General features: G+C 45.8%; 1 non-coding gene across 1 annotated transcript; it reads right to left on the reverse strand.

Annotated features, from left to right (window-relative positions):
- Positions 1-2,742: 2,742 nt before the first annotated feature.
- TRNAE-UUC (transfer RNA glutamic acid (anticodon UUC)) lies at positions 2,743-2,814 on the reverse strand. The gene has a single exon. It is a non-coding gene; the product is annotated as a tRNA-Glu (tRNA).
- Between the last annotated feature and the right edge of the window lie 10,087 nt (positions 2,815-12,901).

The following is a 12,901-nucleotide window of genomic DNA, read 5'->3' on the forward strand; positions in this document are numbered from 1 at the left end:
TATTCAGTGTTTTTCCAAGTTATTCAGCTTTACAATGTGGGTGAGTAAAATTTTATATTTGCCTTCCCTTTCCTGTATTAATATGAAGTTTTAATGTTGTGATTAAGATACTCTTTGCATGCAGCACAGATCTCTGAGGGAAGATACATACAAACCTATATGACTATAAATACACGTGTGGATGGGCATACGGCAATCTTTATGCAGACTCCCTCAGAGTTTATGACCATATGTAAAAATGGAAGCATATTGAGAACCTGTGACTAGTTCAAATATCCCAAATAAAGATCCTCACTTTCTAGAAATGTTTATATAATGAATTTTTTAAAAACTCAAAAAGTGCTGGGGCGCCTGGGTGGCGCAGTCGGTTAAGCGTCCGACTTCAGCCAGGTCACGATCTCGCGGTCTGTGAGTTCGAGCCCCGCGTCAGGCTCTGGGCTGATGGCTCGGAGCCTGGAGCCTGTTTCCGATTCTGTGTCTCCCTCTCTCTGTGCCCCTCCCCCGTTCATGCTCTGTCTCTCTCTGTCCCAAAAATAAATAAAAAACGTTGAAAAAAAAAAAAAAAACTCAAAAAGTGTTATGACTATGTTCACATAGCTACTCTGTGAACACTGACCAAAAAGCCTGATACAAAATTTAAAAATTCATGTTTCTTGTACCCAATCCCCCTCCCTGACGACAGGATTTGGAGAGAATGGTGTCTGTTCAGGACACCATACAGAGATTCCATTTTTTTATGGATAAATCTAAAGTCCAGTACCAAGGAATCAGAGGAATAAAATCCCAGACCCAGTGCTTTACGACTAAAATAAGGGGCTCAATTAAGGGACTGTTAAGGACCTTTGGAGCTTAAATAAGCTATGAATCTAAAGACTGATTATGAGGATGATTAATGAAAATTATGGCAAAGTGTTTTGCAAAAATGCAAGGCTATAAAAATGCCAAATATAACTCAAACAAACATCTCTCCACAAAGTTAAACTCTTTCATTTTATTAGGCATGTCTTTAGAAGTATCACCTATGGACTGAGTCTCAAGGATCATAGGCATCTAAGTATGTAAGTGATGAATCACCGGGTTCTACTCCTGAAATCAATATTACACAGTATGTTAACTTACTTGAATTTAAATAAGTAAATTATGTATTTAAAAAGAAAGGTTTTGTCAAATCCAAGAGCCCCCAAATCTATTTTATGAAAATGATTTATTCATAGGATGAGTACATTTGACAGCCTTCCTGTGAATGGAACTCACCTGCTAGATAAAGGCAAATTTTAAAAACAAATGAAAAAGCACAGCTTCACCCCCACCCCCACCCCACCCCCCATCCCCAGCCCTCTCCACCAGCAGCCCTCCCTCCCCTCACCCCGAGGACTGATGCATTATCCTTTGTTTCCCTAAACTCTAAATAAACCTTCAATAGTCCCTTTATTAAATTCTCTGCTCAGAATTTGTCATCAGTTTCCTACAGGGCCCCTGGCTGATGGAGACATAATAATATTAATAACAAAAATTAAATAGAAAAAGGTATATGAAGCATTTAGCCTCATTCATAGCAAGTGCTCAATAGCAAGTGCTCAATAAATATTACCTATTATGATGATTGGGCTTTTTATTTGCCTATCAATTCTCTCCTACTTGATTCCATAAACATCAATTACCTATTGATGATAAATCTCTCCTCCAAGCCGTTTGTTAGGAACTTTGAACGAATGTATAATTTCACCTAGTAATTTTCTTGTGAGGGATGACATTTGTTTTTGCATCCCTTAGAATCCCAAAGGACTTTAAAAAGAGAGCAAATTTCAAAGTCACATGGACACCAAGTTATTTTCACAATCATTCCTCAGTGTTAGTGGCAGTCTGGGAACAACTGGGGAAGCTTCAAAAAACTCGACACCAGTAGGAAAGGGGTGTGGCTTCTGAACGCCTTGAGTATTTTCCGAATGGCAAATGTTTGGAAAAATAAGCATGATAAACGATTAAAGCAGAGGAAACACTTCTTTGGGTAACAGTTGGAAGCCGTCTTGTGACACACCAACGCGAAGATTCCTAATTCTAGCTCAGCATATCATGAGTTCCAAAAGTTTTTAAAACAGAATGTGCCAGAGAAATGTTAGGGCAGGAGAAGTAAGTGGTTTTTTGTTTTTGGTTTTTGTTTGTTTGTTTGTTTTTTGAGGGTTTTGGTTTTTTTTTGTTGTTTTTTTGTGGTTTTTTTTTTGCCGTCGCCTCACTCCTCAATATCGATAGGAACCTAAGTTTCTTTTCCCTTCCCTCTCCCTCCCCACACAACTGGTTTAGCGAGCTCTTCAAATGGCAAAGGCTACAGGCTGTATGCTAAACTACATCTGCCCTTAATAGTGTGTCTTTTCTGGCAATCTTGCTGTCCTTAATGGAATAGTTTTAGGCAACTTAAAAGCCTTATAATGTCCCAAAATGCATCTTTTCTTTTGCTTTCAAAGAAGAGCACTTTTTTGGTCATTTGCTCTATATCCACAGTACAAGGAGCAATTACATCAGAAGTACCAGCTGGAACACGATTTTCTTCACCTGGGTTCAAATGCTGACTTCTCACTGCGGGCAGCTACCGCCTTCCCGCCAGCGGCACCGGGTTTGGGGTGGAAAGCCCTGATTTCCCTTCAGCCCCAAGCTTTCTGGGTTATAGCATTTTCTAAAAACATCAGCCTCCTCCTGGTTTAGGAGGGAGTAGATTGATTTTTCTTTTTCCTAAAAGTCTTGGCGTTCCCACACCGGGAGTCGAACCCGGGCCGCCTGGGTGAAAACCAGGAATCCTAACCGCTAGACCATGTGGGAGACGACGAGTGTCGCTGTACATCTAGATAAATTGAGTCGTTCACGGCGGCTTCCGCCCGCCCCGACCCACCCGGCCTCCGGAGTCAGAGCTGTTTCTGCGCCTGCGGAGATCCTGAAACCCCTTAACCCTTTCCAGCCCGCGCTCTACTCCACTCCACGCGTTAGACAACTGAAATCTTTCCACTCTCGCGTCCTTTGTGATCTCATCCAGTCTCCTGGTTCTAGACAGCACGTCTACACCCAAGTACACCCCAGATTGGATGAGTCATTGTTCCTAGTTCCGCACAGGAAACCCCGCAGGGTGCAGAAGGACTGGTGTTTAGACTCGGGAATAAGAAAGCACTGCCGCGTGGAGTCGTCGTACCGCCACTGCGGAGGCCAGACTGGAGCGGGCGGCGCTGACCCCGAGGGCCGCTGCCTTTGCGTCCCAGCCGCTGACCAGCCGCTCCGAGCCCGCCACCCCTGGCTCCGGGCCTCCGCCTCGGGAGACGCTGCGCGCCGGCGCCCCCCTGGACTTGCGGGCCGGCAGCCCCCCTCCTCGCCGCGCTGCTCGCGGCTGCCCCCCGCCCCGACGCGGAAAGTTGATCTTTCCTCTCAAGAAATGGGAACAAGGGCTGCCTGCAAGCCCGGAACATTCCAGGCTCTGTTGATTCAACCGCCAATGGCAGATTTGTGTCACCAAAAGTAGGCGATGGTGGTTTGCAAAAGTAGCTTATAAACCTGGAGAAAGCCCCTCCTGCAAGCAGTCCTGGTCGATGGAAATTCTTTGTGGTTTCCAACCCGTCCTCGGGTTGAAGGAGCATTTCATGCGGAGCAGTTTATGCATTACCGATCTACTGTTTGGATTAGGCAAGTACAAAGAGTCAGTTATTCGGGACAGCCAGGGTGGGGGAGCTATGGTTCTGGTGTCCTCGTTGTGGCTTAAGCTACACAGAAATTGTTTTTGCAAGCGGCGGACACTTTGGAGCCCATTAAAAAACCCACTCCCCACCTGCCAAAGGAACGTGGAAGGCCCTGGCTATCCCCCTAACTAACTGAGGCTCTCTAAGGCTTCTATTGTGACACTCATCAGCAAGAGGGGAGGGGCGACGAGAGACCCGAAATGGAGACTATTCTGCCTAGCATTTTTTAACACGGATGAAGCTCCTTAACAGGGAGGGAGCCTAACCCAACACCACCGGAACTTAATGAAGCTCGGAAGAAAAACTAGAACCTACTGACTGCAGACCTACTATGTGTGTTAGGCACATTCAAATACGTCTGCTCTCGTAATCGTCACATTATACCGATGAGAGAGGTCTTATCCCAGTCTTTGGTGGTTCTTCCTGTACTATCTTTGCATCTTTGAGCAGTTTCATTGGTTCGTTTTTTAATCAGTGACAGTTGTCTTCCTTTTGGGGACATCTGTTTGGGAACACTAAGAAAAGTCTCCAAACGAACCTCATCAATTAACAGAATCCCTTACATCATGTGGTTCTCAATTTAGGGCCAAGATTTCTCATGCACCTTTCAGTTTTGTATTTCCATTTGATGATAATCTTTTTAAAAAGTATCTTGCAAGTTTTTAAGATAAAATTTCCCACTGTAGCCCATATGTCGGACAGGCACCATCTTTAGGATATAACCAAAATGCAATTTTATTTTTGTCTCTGACTATCCCCAAGCTGAAATTTATTCAGTTTTTCTCCGTGCCACTGGGTGAAAACTTGGGCACTAATAGAAAGCCCTATAGTCACTTTAAATAATAAAGCACAGTCCAGGACAATATGCTTTTCAACAACTCAATCTTCATTCTAGATAGTTCTGCCCCACCATCCCAGCTTGAGCACGATTTCAGGCTGGGAACACTGGTGTGAGCTGGCTCAGGGTCCTATCAGCTCATATGATCCAACTGTGGGCTTCTCTCAGCTCTGCCTTCAGTGACATCACATCGGTATCCTGAGATAGAGCCATGCTGGTAATATTGCACCACAGAAATCGGCAAATGGACCAAGGCAGGGCTTTTTACCTGGGGAGCTGGTGTGCTGGTTAAAAAATAGTGGTGTAGTGGTTAAATATTTACCAGCACCACACTGGGCCAAGGTCTACTGTCGGGGGAACAGGGTGTGATCCACTTCTTATCTCACTCCATACCCTTCCTTCTGAGGCTCCAAGGCCCTCCAAGATTGGAGTGTAGGGAGGGCAAGAGAATAGGGAACTGAAAGTTCCTACTGGACTGGTACTATCAAAAGTCCACTTCCTGCTTTCTGGGCCTACATGTGTTCTAGGGCTGACTCTTTTTCTCAGTGGTTCTCTGTGGCTTCATCAGAGGCTTCCCTGCTTGGGGCCTTTAGACAGTGTCATCCAGGAAGCCAACAGTATTCTCCCAGTGGGGGTCTTACACCAGTTACACCAGCATCACCAGTGGCAGAATTTAACTGCAGATTCACAACTCTACCCAGAACAAGAACCTCTGGGAGTGGGGACCTGGGAGTCTGAATTTTAACCAGCACTCCCCCTGCAGTGACTCTGATGCCACTGGAGTTTGAGAAACACTGAACTGCATAACTAAGTTCCCTAAAACTGTTAAAGTCTTTAAAACACCATGATCCCTAAAGCACAATGTCCATCATTTCCCTTTTCTGCTCAAAAACCTGAAAAAACTGGCTTCCAGTTGACTATTGAGTATGTGAAAGGTGAAATGAATTGGGTTCACTTATGTCAAGGGGTTTTAAAATGGAGCCAGGAGGCCATTAAGGAGATAGGCCTTATGCACGTCCTCTCTAGTGGAACCATGAACTTTTGAATTGGGCCAAACTGCAAATATTCCAAGGGCTGAGCCCCAGCACCTGCACCTTGCTCCAGTGAGAGAGCTTGCTTGGTGAGAGCCTTAGCAACCAATTATATTCAGTGAAGACTAGCTTCCTGCCACCAACACCAATCAAAACCCTCTGTAGGGGCAAAGGGTGGCTCAGTCACGTGTCCAACTCCAGCTCAGGTCATGATCTCAGTTTGTGGTTTGAGCCCTGCACTGGCAGTGCGGAGGATGCTTGGGATTCTCTCTTTCTCTGTTCTCTGCCACTTGTGGTCTCTCTCTCTCTCTGTCTCTCTGTCTCTCTAAATAAACTTAAAAAAAAAATTCTTTGTAAACAACTGATACAAGAATGGAGCACCTGGGTGGCTCAGTCAGTTGAGCATCTGACTTTGGCTCAGGTCATGATCTCACAGCTCGTGAGTTCAACCCCCACATGGGGCTCTGTGCTGACAGCTCAGAGCCTGGAGCCTGCTTCAGATTCTGTGTCCCCCTTTCTCTCTGCCCCTAACCCACTTGCATTCTGTCTCTGTCTCTCTCAAAAATAAATAAACATTAAAAAAAAAAAAAACAATGGATACAAGCATTCCCTTTTTGCTTTAAAAATCCCAACTTTTGCTCCCTAGTGGGACACTACTTAGGTTGCTATGAAAGTCTGTGTACCCTGAATTGCAAGTCTCTGATCCCTGTGAAGGCACAGTCTTGCTTAATTATTGCCTCCTGACAATTTTAGGCTGACAGGTAAAATCTAAATTCCCTGACCATGGCTTTCACGCTGTCCACAATCCAGCCCTCCCATACCCGGCTAACATTATTCTCCCATGTCCCCCTTCAGTGAGCACATTCCAAATCACCCTCCGTGCTCTGTCCCACGTGTACCTCGTGCTTTCCCGCCCTGACCCCTTCACTCCATCTGTGTACTGCCCTCCCCTCTTTTCTCTCCACATCTGACCCCAACTCCGAGGCCAGCTCACTCCCGTGAAGCCGCCTTGGGTCCTCCTGGTCACAAGTCACTCCCGTTTCCTCTGAATCCCAAAGTGCAGGACTTTCTAAAATGGTGACGTGGGCTAAAATGTCTTATTATTTGAGTAATAGGAAAGTCCATGAATAAAAACTGGACTCCATAATCCCCCTGGGAACCCAGCCCTGCGCTCAATCATTCTACCAAATAGTCCTTCCTTGTAACCAACTTAAATACTTCCTGCTGCACTTCAATGTGAAAGCTTCCCCCTTTTAACCACCAGCGTGAACAAAATGTTCCTGGGAGGAGGAAAAAAAAAAAAAAAAACGCACAAATTTTTGAAGTTTAGCCAGACCAGTGAGTGAGCTGTGTTTCTTTAGCTCTGCACACACAAAACAAGCCTCCTTGTTGACATAGGAACAGCTCTTCCTGTTCCCATGCGTCTAAGGCTGCCTTGCCCCAGCCTCATTGATACTGGGAAAAAGCCCCAAACATCTTGTACTTGCTGGGCATCCATATTAGCCAACGTGCTGGGTGCGATTCAGGTTCCTGCCTGCAATCACTTAGGAGTTAGGATGGTTTCCATTTCAGTGGGCCCAGGATCACCCTTTCCAAGGGCACTGGAAATCAGCACCAATTAAACTCCGCTCTCCCCGGGGAGAGCTCTGGTCAGCACAGATCCAGCTATGGCACACAGTTAACCTCAAAGCTCTTCTGGGTAACAGCACCTGCCCCTGCTGACCAGTTGGGGTGAGTTAATCTTTGTGGCCTAACACTAGGTTCAGTTTCTAAAATTGGATCCAAGCTCAGGAGGCCACCGGGATGACAATTTCCTCAGGGCTCATTTAGATTATACAACTCTGCCCTTCACCTCTACCCCAATTCTAGCAACTCCTACTCGTCCTATGACTCAGGGCAAATACCCTTGAACTCCTGGAAATGGGTTAGGTGCTATTCTGTGCACACATCCCATTAATCACTGGGCTGGACGAACTCCCTGCTTCCCTCTCTATGGTGGCCTGTAAACTCCGGATGGTTGGGTCTGGTTCTTACTCTGTTGTATCCCCAGCTTCTGGCACAGCGCTAGGCCCACATAACCATTTACTGAATGAATCAATCTCCTAAAATATCTTCGGTTCCTTGGGGACCCTCATATAAGGGTTACTTTTTTCCTTAAATCAACAGATCACAGGAAGAAACTATTCAATCAGGTAAAAACATCTCCACAGCATGGTACCTTCCCTAGCAGATCAGCAACACTCAGTAAGTGTTTGAGCGGTTGCTTACTTGATTCATTCATTCATTTAGGAATCAGTCAATCAGTCAGTCCCAGAGGAATAGTCTTGGTCTTCAGTTAGCACGTGAGTGGTGAGCCAACGAAGAGTCTCAGTGGGCCATAATTCCAATATCGGATCAACTACAACATAGAACAAGAAACCACAGCGCTGTCTGCTAATATCCTTCTCTACCTTGTAGACACTTTTTCCTAATGCCCTCCTCTCCTCTGCTTTGCTCACACAAGACAGGGAGCGCTCTGGCAGACCATCCTCATACGCACCCTCTATGTATATTCCTACCCCGGATGAGCCCTGGGGAGAGACAGAGTTTTTTTCATTTTTCTGGAGAACCACACTCTGGGGTGGTGTGAGTCCAGGGACCCCATAGCCTGGCATCTAGAAACCGTGCTCAGCATTGTAGTTTCCCTTCCATGTGGCAATTGTTCAACTATTGAATTTATGGCCCTCTGAGACCTTCAGTTCGTTTACTCTGCCACTCGAGTGCTAGGTGGAAATCAAGCTGCATAGGAGGTTAAAACCATTTCTGGTTCATTTCTGAACTTCCCACCAGCAGTTCTGGATGGAGTGAGCTTTCTAAAGTCATTTTCTTCTTTCCCCTTGAGATATTCTGTCTCAATTACCATCAATAGATCCACAGCCAGGAATTATGTCAAGTCCAATGTTCATCATGGCACCCGGTATATATCTGACAGTGCTTGATATAAAAATAATAGTTATCACATATAGGATTCACCACGTGCCAGATAATTCTAAACACTTTAATATATTAACATTTTGATTCTCACGACTCCATGTGATAGGGACTAATAGTACTCCCATTTTACAGATTAGAAAACTGGAACACAGGAAGGTTAAGCAACTTGCTAGAAGTCTCACAACTTAGAAATAGTAGAAGCAGAATTCAAGAATTCCAGAATCTGAACTCATACTAACTGCCCCTACTATTATACAGAGTGCATAGAACCGGGGGCTGTCATTGACAATAATAACCACAGTGCCTTCAACAATGACAACATGCATTCCGAGGCCTGATGGCATCTTCAGGGGAGAGGAAAGATGTTATAGGCTCTTTTTAAACCAGTGAAAATAAGCATATCATGACCTAAGGCTTCATAGATGCTGACCTTGGCACAGAGATGGCACCCTGGCCCCTTGTCTCTAATCAGCTTCCCATTTTCAGAAATACTGCCTTCACGGTTATCCAAAAACAAATTGATGTTCTCCCTCTCTCACGGTCTAGGATGAAAAATCTCATAACCCTTTCCCCTAACCTCTATTCAGAGATATTGTTTCCTGTTGATTACTTAGTTGATTCATGCAATCAGCAGCCTAGGCACAGATTCATGAGGGGACATTCTGCCCTTCTGAAGCCACAACCTCCTTGCGATCTGCACGTGGATGGCTACTGAGCATCTCAAACTGAACATGTTTATTTTTTTATTTTAGAAAAAGCACACGAGTAGGGGAGGGGGCAGAGTGAGAGAGAGAGAATCTTTTTAATGTTTATTTGTTTTTGAGAGAGAGAGAGAGAGAGCAAGCATGAGCGGGGGGAGGGGCAGAGAGCCTGATGCAGGGGCTCAAACTCACAAACCATGGCATCATGACCTGAGCCGAAGTGAGACAATTTTTTTAATTTTTTAATGTTTTATTTATTTTTGAGACAGAGAGAGACAGAGCATAAGCAGGGGAGGGGCAGAGAGAGAGGGAGACACAGAATCTGAAGCAAGCTCCAGTCTCCCAGCTGTCAGCACAGAGCCTGACGCGGGGCTCGAACTCACGAACCATGAGATCATGACCTGAGCCAAAGTCGGAGGCTTAACCTACTGAGCCATCCAGGTGCCCCAAGAGAGAGAATCTTAAGCAGCCTCCCACGCCCCTGGGATCACGACCTGAGCCGAAATCAAGAGTCAGACGCTCAACCAACTAAGCCACCCAGGTGCCCCCCAAATGGACATGTTTAAATTTTTTTTTTAACGTTTATTTATTTTTGAGACAGAGAGAGACAGAGCATGAACAGGGGAGGAGCAGAGAGAGAGGGAGACACAGAATCTGAAACAGGCTCCAGGGTCTGAGCTGTCAGCACAGAGCCCGACGCGGGGCTCGAACTCATGGACCGTGAGATCATGACCTGAGCCGAAGTCGGACGCTTAACCGACCCAGCCACCCAGGCGCCCCCAAATGGACATGTTTAAAACTGAGCTCCTGAGCATCCAGCAACTGCATTCCCCCCAGCCAGCTTCTTTTGCCATCTTCCCCATTTGCATTAATGGCAGCAACATCCTCCAAGTTGCTCTGGCCAGAAATCCGGAATCACCCCGGATTCCATGCTCTCTTTCTCTCCATCCAATCCCTCAGGAAATCTTATTGGCCCAATCATGAAAATATATCCACAATTTGATCACTTCTCCCCATTCCTCTGGCCCGAGTCCCCATCCGCTCTCACCTGGACCACTGAAATAGCCTTACTCCTGCTTCAGCCCACAAGCTCCCCACCCCCGCAGACTATTCTCAACACTGCAGTCTGAGGGCTTCTTTTAAAACAAATCAGATCATGTCACTTCTCTCCCCACAACTCTCCAGTGGCTTTCCATCTCACACAGAACAGAAGCCAAAATCCCGACTATGATCTACAAGGCCCTACAAGGCCACCACCCCCTCCCCTCTCTTATCCCCTCCCCTCAGCCAAGTGCATTGGGCTTCAGACACACTACTCTCCTATCATCTTCATGTCCTCTAGATATGCTGCCACCTCAGGGCCTTTGCACCTGTGTGGGGAGAAAAGCGCTTTCCATAGCAGGGGAACATCTTCATAAGCTTGCTCCCTGACCCTTCTCAAATCCTTTAGAAATTATCTCAGTGAGACATTTTCTGCCTACCCTACCCCAAATTTCAGTTACCTGCCTTTTCCTGCTTTGCCTTTTCTCATGAGCACCTACTGGCACTTGATATACTATGTGTTTTATGTATGTATGTATGTATGTATGTATGTATGTATGTATTTATCTTGTTCATCACCTGCCTTTCCTACCAGAATACAAACATTTCTGCTGTTTTGATCACTGATATATCCCCTGCCTCGAACAAAACTGGGACTTTAGTGGGCATTCAGTAAATATTCTTTGGGCAAATGAACAAAGGAAGACAGTTAGACAGATGTGCCCATTGAAGGGCACTCTGGGTGGTGTGGACAATAACCACTACAAGAATTAAGAGGTGAAAGATCACTTCTTGTAAGGGCAATCGCAACAAAAAGGACATAGAATCTGAGCTGGGCTTCTAAACATGAGGAACCTTTGGGCAGGTGTAGGTGGTGGGGAGAACATGGCGTGTGAGAATGTAACACGAGCAAAAGCCTGGAAGCAAGTACCTACTAGACACGCGTGTGCACGCAAAGATGGAGGTTCCTGAGGAAGGGAATGCCGAGAGTTAAGCTGAGACGACTGAGGAAGCTTCGTGTGCAAGCCAAGGAGCGTGGGCTTCTACATCAAGCCTTACTTCCCACTTCATTTGTCCCCGCTGTAGTCAGAGCTGGCTCTGCAGCCGCAGCGTGTCAAACACCTGATGTGATCATAGGGCACAAGAAGAGTAGATATCCCGATCTCTTGTCAGTCAGATAGCCATGTTTATTGACCATTCACTGTCCTCAGAACCTGTGCTGTTAACTTCCTGTTCCCAAGCACAGAGTGGCAGCTTCAACCCAAACATCTGGAGGCTGGGACTAGGACTTTTAGCAATGCACAGATTAGCGTTATAAACAGAAAACTCAAGGACAAATTGGAATTCTTCTTACAGTCAATATATTTTGACTGTATATATTATTTTCGTTTACTACCATTAGGCATAGATGGCTGAGACTCAGCAAATTAGAAAGCAGGCTAAGTAAGTATTGCCCCAAATCTTTAAGCAAATGTGATTTTCAGAGGGGGCGTTCAGTAGAACATATAATTAACTTTCATGCAGCTGAAAGACAGTTCCCAACAATTAGACACTGTGGAACCACAATATATTTCTTTGGAGCCACTCTTAGAACAATAAAACTTTTATAAGGAGGACTGGGATGTACTGCTAAGTACAGGGTAAGTCAAGAGGAGTTGAATGTCCCCTTAGCAATCCTTTAAAATTATAAAGCTATTCAGACCACATCAGAACAGCGCTGTCTCCCATTGCCCGTTCCATTTGAGCCCATGTTCTTGCCACCCTACCTAAAAGGAGACACTCAACAGCATTTCCTAGTGATCCTAGAAAAGCAGACTTGCCTCGGCATTGCTGTTAATCTAACTTTTTCTATTATTTTCTTTGGGCAAAATGCCAAGCAAAAGACAAACGATGCTTGTTAAAGTAGAAATAGAAACACAAGGGGGAAGCTGTGCAGCACATGAATCCCGACCAGCAGCAGCAGGATATTCCTGTGGAAATAAAGAAAGACCAACCAAATGAGAAAAGCAAAGGCTATTTTGTTCAGAGCTCGCTGGAGCAAGGTTGTCAGCCTCTGTCGCTTGCGTTCTGGCAGGGACTCAAAGGCAGGCAGAGGAGAGGGTGAGTTTTACAGTGAAACAAAGGGAAGGCTGCAGGTGCGCCTGTTGGAGGCTGTTGGGGAAGCTAGAGGCAGGCTAACTAGAAGCAGGTCGTCCCATGGGGTTGGGTAGAGGGTGCATATTTGGCTTTCTCTGATTGGTCCCTAGTTGGAAGTGGAGATAAAATAGGGCAGCTGTCAGTTATTAATCAAGTTCTGGCCATTTGGGGCTGATTGTTACAGGGGTAGGTGTTTAGCTTCCTGGATTGTTACTAGAGATAACAGTCGGACTTCCTACAAGCCTGACCTGTAGCAGGCTGCCTTCCTGGGTGTTTTCTTGGAGAGCATGGGTTGCTTCCCTGGAACCTGTAGGAAAGCTTCCCTTGGAAGCTGTAGGGTGTGGGTCAGAGTTCTATGTCTATATATGGTCTGGCCACACGGTCTCTGATTACCCAGAGAGTTAGCATCTCTGGCAGTTTCAAAACACCTCTTCAGACCAAGACACATAATCCAGCTTCTCCTTA

The sequence above is a fragment of the Neofelis nebulosa genome, chromosome 1 (genome assembly GCF_028018385.1).
Source record: "Neofelis nebulosa isolate mNeoNeb1 chromosome 1, mNeoNeb1.pri, whole genome shotgun sequence".
NCBI classification, from domain to species: Eukaryota; Metazoa; Chordata; class Mammalia; order Carnivora; family Felidae; genus Neofelis; species Neofelis nebulosa.